Source organism: Macrobrachium nipponense, chromosome 42, assembly GCF_015104395.2.
Source record: "Macrobrachium nipponense isolate FS-2020 chromosome 42, ASM1510439v2, whole genome shotgun sequence".
In the NCBI taxonomy this organism is placed as follows: domain Eukaryota; kingdom Metazoa; phylum Arthropoda; class Malacostraca; order Decapoda; family Palaemonidae; genus Macrobrachium; species Macrobrachium nipponense.
This window is the reverse complement of record NC_061103.1, coordinates 35,629,720-35,640,198: the sequence shown is the minus strand read 5'-3', so window position 1 is coordinate 35,640,198 and position 10,479 is coordinate 35,629,720. Positions and strand designations below refer to the sequence as shown.

At 38.0% G+C, this 10,479-nt stretch overlaps 1 pseudogene; it reads right to left on the bottom strand.

The window, feature by feature from the left end:
* The window catches only part of LOC135213332 (solute carrier family 49 member 4 homolog), a 113,930-nt pseudogene that overhangs the window by 89,376 nt on the left and 14,075 nt on the right, over nt 1-10,479 (bottom strand).

The window sequence follows — 10,479 nt, the reverse complement described above, 5'->3', positions numbered from 1 at the left end:
ATATCTTTTAAAATCGGTAACAATTAAATACAAGAAGTATTTAGTTATGTACAAGATAAAGATGCGAGGAAGAAGAAAGAGAGTTTGTGAAATTTCATCGAGATAACATGGCATAGATCGCTTCAGATGAAAGAAAATATTTGATTGTGGTACTCAATTATCTACGCTTAATTAGACCATGAAATTCAAGATAGTAATTGGAAAATGTCTTTGAAAACTAATAGCATGTTAGTTTATGCACCACAAGGAAAAAAGATAGGTGAAAGACAAAAATAAAACTTGAGATTTTCTTGCAGACAATATACTAGGCCTAGGTCGCTTCAGTCTCAGAAAATACGTGATTTAATTGGTTTTAAAAGTTAAAATTACCTTTAAAACAAAATAATATCAAATTTTAAAATAATAAATATATTATTATTTATTATAAGCAGTTTAGTGGCGCTAAAGTTCCTATATAATTGATTATATCAGTTTTATTTTGCTCTGATGTCCGAAGGAAGGCGCTTTATTTTCTATATATTTTATAGTTCCCCATCTTTATACGTTTTCTTTCAAATCCTTTCAAAGTAAACGTACGTATATTTAAGTTTGACTTAAGTATATTTAGTCACTTCTATGAGAATGCAGTTTGATAAGTAGACATTTATTTTCATATTTCTGTTAGTTAATATATTTTCATATTTTTTGTTAGTTAATATAACTAGCAAAACTTATTAAATTGCAGTTCAGTTTAGAGTAATAAGTGTTCAAAGAGTCAAGTTTAGACTTAAAAGCTTTCAAAAACTTTTAATAAAGTCAAATTTAGACTGAAAGCCTTTCAGTTTAGTCAAATTTAGACTTAAAATCTTTTGAGTATAGTCAAACGTAGACCTAAAACCTTTCAGTATAGTCAAATTTAGAGTTTAAAATCTTACAATAACATTCAGTAAAGTGAAATTTATGTTTTAAATCTTTTTTAAAAAACTCAAACTTAGTCTTAAATCCTAAAATTATTTGAACAAAACAACTTCTCACACAGTAAAGGCGGCTTCTTGTGACGTCACGATCCTAAGCATGGTGGCTGTTGCTATTAGTACCACGCAGGCTATCATCCCTAGTCGTAGGCCTATGTGGGGAGAAAAGTATTTAAATTACATTTTTGCTTTGATTTACTTTTGTTTTTAAAGTAGATGTTCTTTTCTATGTACTACTTAGGTTTGTTGAGAAAATTGTCTGTGTTTTGTTTAGAAATAAGTCTAATTCCTGTTGAACAGGAGAATAATTTTTTTAGAGAAAGTCAAAGTGGAATAATAATAATAATAATAATAATAATAATAATAATAATAATAATAATAATAACAATGGACAATACATGGGACAGACTAAAGAACTAGCCAGCGATGACACGTGGCAATGGCTACTGAAGGGAGAGGTCAAGAAGGAAACTGAAGGAATGATAACAGCGGCACAAGATCAGGCCCTAAGAACCACATATGTTCAAAGAACGATAGATGGAAGTAACATCTCTCCCATATGTAGGAAGTGCAATACGAAAAATGAAACCATAAACCACATAGCAAGCGAATGTCCGGCACTTGCACAGAATCAGTGCAAAAAGAGGCATGATTTAGTAACAAAAGCCCTCCACTGGAGCCTGTGCAAGAAACACCAGCTACCTTGCAGTAATAAGTGGTACGAACACCAACCTGAGGGAGTGATAGAAAACGATCAGGCAAAGATCCTCTGGGACTATGGTATCAGAACAGATAGGTGATACGTGCAAATAGACCAGACGTGACGTTGATTGACAAAATCGAGAAGAAAGTATCACTCATTGATTCCGCAATACAATGGGACACCAGAGTTAAAGAGAAAGAAAGGGAAAAATGGATAAGTATCAAGAACTGAAAATAGAGATAAGAAGGATATGGGATATGACAGTGGAAATTGTATCCATAATCATAGGAGCACTAGGCACGATCCCAAGATCCCTGAAAAGGAATCTGGAAAAACTAGAGGCTGAAGTAGCTCCAGGACTCATGCAGAAGAGTGGAGATTCTAAGAAACGGCTCACATAGTAAGAAAAGTGATGGACTCCTAAGGAGGCAGGATGCAACCCGGAACCCCACACTATAAATACCACCCGGTATAATTGGAGGACTGTGATAAACAAAAAACAAAAACAAATAATAATAATAATAATAATAATAATAATAATAATAATAATAATAATAATAATAATAATAATAACAACAACAAGAGTAAGGGAAATATAGCCAGTTACTACAGGCCTATCACCTGCCTACCAATAATGTGGAAGTTACTAACAGGTATCATCATTGAAAGGCTATACAACTACCTAGAGGAGACAAACACCATCCCCCACCACAGAAAGGCTGCAGAAGGAAGTGTAGGGACACAAAAGACAAGCTCCTGATAGACAAAATGATAATTAAGAACAGTAGGAGAAGGAAAACCAACCTAAGCATGGCATGGATAGACTGTAAGAAAGCCTTCGACATGATACCACACACATGGCTAATAGAATGCCTGAAAATATATGGGGCAGAGGAAAACACCATCAGCTTTCCCCAAAAATACAATGCGCAACTGGAATACAATACTTACAAGCTCTGGAATAAGACTAGCAGAGGTTAATATCAGGAGAGGGATCTTCCAGGGCGACTCACTGTCCCCACTACTCTTCGTAGTTTAGTAGCCATGATTCCCATGACAAAAGTACTACAGAAGATGGATGCCGGGTGGGTACCAACTCAAGAAAAGAGGCAACAGAATCAATCAGCTGATGTTCATGGACGACATCAAGCTGTATGGTAAGAGCATCAAGGAAATAGATATCCTAATCCAGACTGTAGGGATTGTATCTGGGGACATCAGGATGGAGTTTGGAATAGAAAAATGCGCCTTAGTCAACATACAAATAGGCAAAGTAACGAGAACTGAAGGGATAAAGCTACCAAATGGGAGCACATCAAACACATAGATGAGACTGGATACAAAATACCTGGGAATAATGGAAGGAGGGGATATAAAAACACCAAAAAAAAATGAAAGGACATGATCAGGAAAGAATATATGCAGAGATTCAAGGCGATACTCAAGTCAAAACTCAACGCCGGAAATATGATAAAAGCCATAAACACATGGGCAGTGCCAGTAATCAGATACAGCGCAGGAATAGTGGAATGGACGAAGGCAGAACTCCGCAGCATAGATCAGAAAACCAGGAAATATATGACAATACACAAAGCACTACACCCAAGAGCAAATACGGACAGACGATACATACACGAAAGAAAGGAGGGAGAGCACTACTAAGTATAGAGGACTGCGTCAACATCGAAAACAGAGCACTGGAGCAATATCTGAAAACCAGTTGGAAGACGAGTGGCTAAGAGTGGCATGGGAAGAAGACTTATAAAAGTAGACGAAGACCCAGAAATATACAGAGACAGGACAATGACAAACAGAACAGAGGACTGGCACAACAAACCTATGCACGGACAATACATGAGACAGACTAAAGAACTAGCCAGCGATGACACATGGCAATGGCTACAGAGAGGAGAGCTCAAGAAAGAAACTGAAGGAATGATAACAGCGGCACAAGATCAGGCCCTAAGAACCAGATATGTTCAAAGAACGATAGACAGAAATAACCTCTCCCATATGTAGGAAGTGCAATACGAAAATGAAACCATAAACCACATAGCAAGCGAATGCCCGGCACTTGCACAGAATCAGTACAAAAAGAGGCATGATTTAGTAAACAAAAGCCCTCCACCGGAGCCTGTGCAAGAAACACCAGCTACCTTGCAGTAATAAGTGTACGAGCACCAAACTGAAGGAGTGATAGAAAACGATCAGGCAAAGTTCCTCTGGGACTATGGTATCAGAACAGATAAGGTGATGCGTGCAAATAGACCAGACGTGACGTTGATTGACAAGGTCAAGAAGAAAGTATCACTCATTGATGTCGCAATACCATGGGACACCCAGAGTTGAAGAGAAGAGAGGGAAAAAAGGATAAGTATCAAGATCTGAAAATAGAAATAAGAAGGATATGGGATATGACAGTGGAAATTGTACCCATAATCATAGGAGTACTAGGCACGATCCCAAGATCCCTGAAAAGGAATCTAGAAAAACTAGAGGCTGAATTAAGTAGCTCCAGGACTCATGCGAGAGTGTGATACTAGAAACGGCGCACATAGTAAGAAGAGTGATGGACTCCTAAGGAGGCAGGATGCTACCCGGAACCCCTCACTATAAATATCACCCAGTCGAATTAGAGGACTGTGATAGAGCAAAAAAAGAAAAAAATAATAATCAAAATAATAATATTTTCAGTTTCTTGTGATGAGCCAATAATGAAAAAATAGGGCTCCTAATCAGTGATCTTCCATAATTGCCAATCTGAAAACAGTTTTCATTCCCTAAAGTGTTATCAGAACATGACATATCAGTGGGAGTTTAGGGATATAGGTCTAGTAACACTCATGGGACAGGATTAGTATGTATTGAAGGATTTTTAAGTTCTATAACTTGGAAGATCATTGTCTTTAGAGACTTAGGCTCTACTGGAGAGACGTTAAGTACCAATGGCACGTAGAAACACAAACTAATAATGATAATCTAAAAAAATGGCAGCTTGGGGATAGAGGTCTAGGAACACACTCGTGATGTAGGACTAAAATTTGTAGCCGTATTTTTAAGCTCTATAACTGAAAAGTCATCGCTCATAGAGACCTCGGCTCTTTTAGAGAGACGTTAAGTACCAATGGCACGGAAATACACAGTCATTCAGCTTTAAAGAAAAATCCTATTTCAAGGACTTAGTAGTTGTTTAAATTGCGCAAGTCTTCCCAATCACTTGTGTAACATTTCCCCGATGTTGCACTTTCCTGACACTACTCTTCTTCTTCTTCTTCTTCTTTGAATGTCATTTGACCTCTTCAGGGATCAATGATGCCGTCAAGGACACCAATGGAATGAAGCTGTCTGTCTTAATTTGATGAGTGACCGTGTCTTTTGCTAGCGTATATATATTACATACCGTATAATAGGTCTAGTTGGCTTTGGTTGCGGTTGTTATTGTTTATGGTTAAAAAGAAAACTTTTATCTATATTGACCTGTATTTTATATTTATACTTATATTCATTCCACTTTGCAAACGAATGAACAGTTTGTTTGTAAATCATTCTCTGGTTACTGAGTAGGACATGTGGTTCTCTCTCTCTCTCTCTCTCTCTCTCTCTCTCTCTCTCTCTCTCTCTCTCTCTTGTACCGTTCTTTATTGCAATTGAAATGTCCCTCTGTTAGTTGGACGTAATCAGACTAACTTTATTACCCATTTCCAGTCAAAGTTTCGGAATGTAGAACCTTTTATAATACTGCAAATGTCTCCACGCAAATATGGTGGTATAATTATCATTGTTAAGTCTAGGGAATTCACAGTTTCACCACTAAACGTGTAAAATCTTACATAAAGATGGTGGTACCTTACTATCTATAATATTGCAAGGGACTGTATAGCTATATGGTGGTACTAAAACCACGGTTAGGTCTAGGGAACTGAAAAGAAATTCACCCCCACCAAAACAAACGTGTGAACTCTTGCACTAAGATGGCTGTCTGTTCCATTCCTGTGTGGGAAGCCATGATTATTGATGACATCAAGTTGGAGTGGCTGAAGTTCCTGAGTACCACTCAGGGTCACAGATACCAACCCCCTCAGGTTGCTCTTATTAATGACCTTGTTCCTTCTTTGGAAGGTCTGATGTTTGGTGGTGTGTTTATTGCCTCTTCATTCACCGTGAAAAATGCTGTGAAATTGTTGCGTAAAATGGTGATTTAGATACAGGATTCCTCCATTTTTATGTATTCTGTGCCTTGCCCTCACCATTCATGTGAAAAAATGGTGTAAAAGAATGGTGATTTGGCTTTAGAATTCATCCATGTTCTCTGGGTGCACTCTGCTCAACATCTTTAGCAGTGAATCAAAATTAGGATGTGGTTCTTCTTCAAGTTCCAAGACATTGAAAAATGGAAGACTTTTCCATCACCATCTCTGCTGAGGAACTTAGAGCAGAAAGTTCATGATTATCCAGGCAATCTAGATCAATTAAGGAGACAATAAGAACTAGACTATCCGGGCAATGTAGATCAGTTAAAGAAACAAGAACTAGACTATCCAGCAAACTAGACCGAACTAAGGAAAAACAGTCAAAACTAGATTTACGCAGACAAACTAGAACCATTATCTAACATAAACTAGGCGAAACTAGAGAAACAATAAGAAATAGATTATCCAGGCCATCTGGACCAAACTAAGGAAACATGAACTAGATTATTCAGGCAAACTAGACCAAGTAACTAGATTATCCAGGCATAACTAGACCAAACTCAGGAAAGAGTTACACCCATATCGTTCAGGCAAATCTCACCAAACCTCAAGATCTCCCCCAGCTTACCCAGCTTTTGTGTGACCCACATCATGGGCACCCGTGAAGAAGACGACGATGATAGGACCCCATTTTTGGGAAAGCGGCGATGGTAGCGTCGGTCCAGCTCTTGAAGGCGTATTCTGCTGACTCAGCAATGGAGCCGAATGTGCCCCATACTGTGCTCTGAAATGAAGGAGTTTAATCAAATTACAAGCACTACTTGAATTTCTCTTGGGCCTAGGCCTAGTGTCCTGTTTTCTGTTGAATTAGTTCATTATAACAGGCGAACTCTAGTGGCATTTCTAAGCTCAGTCATCACCTACAAACACTTGAGAACTTTTAGCAAGTGCTCAAATGACTTTAGGTTGCTTCTGTGCAGATAAAGATAAAGATAAAGGCCTGTGCCTTTTCCAGTTTTAAATAAAGACTTTTCAAACTTGATTAGGCATTTAGCTGGACATATATTTTATAAAAATCCTTAACAAAAGACAATCAGTTTTTATGCTGATACGTGATTAAAATAAAAAATGAATGCATAATAATCTTCAGCTAAAATCATAATCACCATCTGGAAGAACCACGATAAGAAACAGTTTGTCCATCTATGAAGGTGTTTTATCTTTGAGCAATAACTTATCTCTCTAGTAATCATAGTTTAATGAAAGGTTTTTTCTTTTAATTATATATGTGTATTTATTGGGAATCCATGAGATGTTAGTGAGCTTGTAAATTCTTACAAGACTTCTTGTGGTAAAGATTCTCAGAGAAACAGACTGTCAAAGGAAGGCTGATTATGTCTACAGTTATAAGTCTAGACATAACTTCAGAGAGGTACCCTTGAACCCTACTGAAGAACCATCCTGTAGAAGAAATAAAATAAAAGGAGAGCTGGTTATGTCTATGGCTATAAACCCAGACCTATTTCCAGAGAGGTAGTACTTGAACCACTACAGTAGGAAGAACCATCCTGTATGCAGAACGACTACAAACCTGTAGAAAACAACTGTAGCGGAGAACACCAAGAATCCAGAACCGAATCTTGTAGGTCTGGTAAGTCTGTTCAGCCTGTGGAACGCCTTTGCCATCGTGATCCGTGGGACTGTTCAGGCTGTTTGGCTACGCCGTCGACCAAACTAGTGGCCATAGGGTCTCCGGGGGTCAGTCCGAGTCGCCCTTGATGTCGTTGTTCCTGGCAACTTCCTTCGGGGAGGTGGTGGTGGTGGTGCCTCGTCCTCTGACCTCCTCCTTCTCCTCCTCCTCCAGCGCCGTCGGCGTGCCCTTCTGAACATCTACGCTGAGGTGCATGACATCGAGGACGGCTGGGTAGGAACTTTCCGAAGGGTTGAGGGAAGAGAGGTCGTGGGCTTCCCCAAGGTGAGGTGTTGGTTCTGGTAACAAGTTGGAGCTACCTAGGGAGAGCCTGCTGTGATTTAGGCCTGTGAAGAGAAAAGAGAAATAGACATATTAGGCCTATGAAATTGAACTATACTTAATAAAACATGCAAGTGACAAATACCTTTTCATGAAGACTGATAAAACCCCTCATCGATTTCTGGCATAAGTTATATAAATCATGTCTTGTGTAAGGCCTACTACACGTCATGTTGTGATTCGAGCTCTCTCTCTCTCTCTCTCTCTCGTCTCTCTCTCTATCCCACACAAATTCTAAAAAATATTCCGAATCTAGTGATCCTAGTTCATGGTCTCTCTCTCTCTCTCTCTCTCTCTCTCTCTCTCTCTCTCACACACACACACACACACACACACACACATACACACAACAGTAGAAATAATTCTAAAAATATTCTATCTAGTGATCCTAGGTTTATGGTGACTGTTGTCTAGAAAGCAATGTTCTTAGACCTATGTAGTATGTTTTCTTTATATTTATGTTTCATATGTATTTTATATTCTCATCTCTGTATCATTACTGGCTCTGTTAGAAAGACCGATAACTAGTGACTTCGACTTATCCTTGAGCCAGTATCTTAAGTCCTGATACGGTGTAGGAGAAACTGTGGAGTTGCTTGCAAATAGTTACTCCTAATTATCATCCTTCACCTCCTTTTGGCCTTTTGTAACTCCTCACCACTCCTTCGGAGTAACTTGACCACTCAACTGATCCATTCCAGATATCCTCCTCTTGCATTTGTGAATAGGAAATCGGTGTAATGGGAGTAGCACCATGTGTATGGTATGATCATCTCATTTAGACCAACAGACGCGTTTCTTGCAAAGAGTAGAATTTACAGGCGCCCCCCCCCCTGAGATACTTGCCCTGAGGAACACCAGGCAGTAAAAGTATTGGTTCACCAAAACAAGGCCATTGGCAAATTGTATCCTTGCTTGAGGGCGGAACTTGAACACACTTTCCATGCTTGATTTATTTGTTTATCTTTTGTTTCCTCGTTTTTGTTACTTTCATTTGCTGTAAATAAGGTAAAGGTGTATTTTTTGGGCCTTGCCTGCGTGCTTCCTTGACTAGAATTTTGATAAAGGTCGTGTAACCTTACAGGTTTGTCTGGTTTTTGGAAAATCTCTCACAGTTACTGATGCGTCTGCACGAAAATTCATTTGTTTTTGCAGTAATTCTTACGAGTCTTACATATACTGTGCTTTTGCGAACTTGTTTCATATGTATATTTGGTATTAATCATTGTCGATGTTTCTCATTTTGAACTATGATATTATATCAAAGTTACAGTTCTCAAAGACATAAATAGCTATTGACTGAAGGCCCAAATCAATAGAAGAAACTTATATATGTGTTAATTGAAGTATGTAATTATGCAGTTTACACGAGAGAGAGAGAGAGAGAGAGATAGAGAGAGAGAGAGAGAGAGAGAGAGAGCATATTAAGTGTAAAACTCACGATTAACATCAAAGAGACAGCGATCTGACCTCCCAGGAACTGTAAACATGAGACTAGTGTCCTGTCAAGTGTTACAGAGTCACTTATGAGAGATTGATCTTAATCTTAGTAATCCTGTACCTCCGCGTCCAACGGAGCAAGATCAGGATAGTATCTTGGTGTGAAATGAGATAACTAGACGTTATTTTTTGGAGAAGCAAAAGTGTGAGCTTAGAGAGGAAACGAGAAGTGTGTTTTGTTCAAGTTATATAAAGAAGGGAACTTGAGGCTACCTCAGGTACGGTTTTTTTTTTACTTTTGGTGGGAAAGGGGCCTTTTTATGATGTAAAACAGAGAAATAATATGTAGCCTTTAATAGCACCTAGAGCTTATAAAGCATGAATTGTGACTTTGCAGTATTCATATACTTCCTAATTCACTTATAACTATTTTAAGTACTCAAATTACTTACTTTAATTACTTCCTAATTCACTTATAATCATTTAATCACTTAAATTTACTAAAATACTAATTACTTCAATTTTCCTCCTTCAGGTAAGTGAGAGTTGCGAAAATTCAAGTTTCCTCCGAATTCTAAGGTAAAAAGTCTTATTTATTTATCTATTTATTTATTTATTTATTTTCTAATACCTGCAGTCAAACCGTTAGGAATCTATATCGAATTATCGAGCAGGTGTTTTCTGTCCAGTATAGAGTTGCAAGATCGGTTATAGGTCGAAGAGGCTTATACAGGGTGTCCACAGTGTCCCAGTACCATTCTGTGCAATAAATACTTGTAATGGTACTGGTATTTATGGGCACCCTGAATTTTGATAGGTCGTTGAAGAGGTTCATTATTTGAAAGTCTGGTACAACTTTTTGCCTTTTCTTTGGGCTTTGTTTGAAATCACGGCGTTGCTGGTCTCTAAGCGTTTTTTCAAAAATTTATGCGAGGAAACCTTAATTTCTATGTAAAGAGTTGGGAATTGGGAATTTAAAAAAAAAATTACAAGTAGAAATGATTTACGGAAAAGCTTTCAATTTTCATGCAGGGAATTGGAATGGGAATTGGAAAATAAAAGAAAATTAGCACAACGTTAAATGGAACAATATTATTTAAAAGATGATAACTTTCAATTTTCATGGCAGGATTTGGAATGGGAATTGGAATACAAAAAAAA